The sequence below is a fragment of the Charadrius vociferus genome, unplaced genomic scaffold (genome assembly GCF_000708025.1).
Source record: "Charadrius vociferus isolate BGI_N301 unplaced genomic scaffold, ASM70802v2 scaffold493, whole genome shotgun sequence".
NCBI lineage: Eukaryota > Metazoa > Chordata > Aves > Charadriiformes > Charadriidae > Charadrius > Charadrius vociferus.
Window position 1 is genome coordinate 1,045,151 of NW_009647581.1, and position 1,036 is coordinate 1,046,186.

The window sequence follows — 1,036 nt, forward strand, 5'->3', positions numbered from 1 at the left end:
CCGGGCGCAGAGCGGAGCGCGGAGCACAGCGGCTTCTCAAGGAGGGGGGGGAAAACACACCCAAAATCGCTTTTTCGGGAAGAGAACACCCTCCCTGGGTGCTGACAGCCCCGGGGCGGCTAGTGCAGAATAAACCATCCGCTTCTCGCTGTATTTCTTTGGATTTTTGCCGGGGGAGCGCATCGCTGAGCCTGCGATTTGCTCCGCATCGAATGCCCCCTCGGCCCCCCCTCGCAGGAGGCGAAAAGGGCGGTTTACTTCGCTTTACATCGCTCTGCGACTGAATCTCCCCCACCTGTCCCTAAAACACCAGGGGATGGAGCTTGAAACACCACACAAAGAGCTCGTGTAAAACCCATGTTCAAAACTGTCGCCATCGGCAGCGTTTCCACTTGGAAATAAAATATCTCCGAAAAAAACCCAACCCCAAACCTCCCCAAAAATCAAACCGTTCCCCTTCAAAGAATATCAGTCCCTGCACGAGTGTCCTTTCTCACTCTCGCAGTATCTTTTCGGAGTGTGAAGATTTGGTTTCCGATGTATTTATTACAGCCAGCAAACGTTAAAATGGAAATACATCGCCTCGGGTTTTACAGGCCTCGCCGTGGGAATAGCAGAAACGTTGGAGGGTTTTAAACCGAGCCCGTGAATCGGGGAAAGGAGAATTTTAAGGAAGAAAAAGCCGGGTCGGGTCGTGTCTGATGTACGAGGGGGATGACGGCGTGCCGGGCTGGATGGACCGTGCCGGCCTGGGAGGGATGAAGGGCAGAGAAACACGCCGGGACAGGGGCTGGTGGTGACACTTTCTTGTTTATAAAACCTCCTCGCAGGTCCCAGCAACACTTTCAGGTTTAAAATGGGCCTGGGATGGGTTTTTTGGAGGGGAGAGGACGGGAAATTTTCTGTGTTGAAGATTGGGGGGTGGCCCCCGCAGACGAACGGGACTCGCTTTGGCTGTTCTTTGCTGATGGTTTGGGTGGTTTAATCAGGTCCGCCCCCAACCCCCGGGGGGGGGGGGAGACAGGCAGGGAAGGGG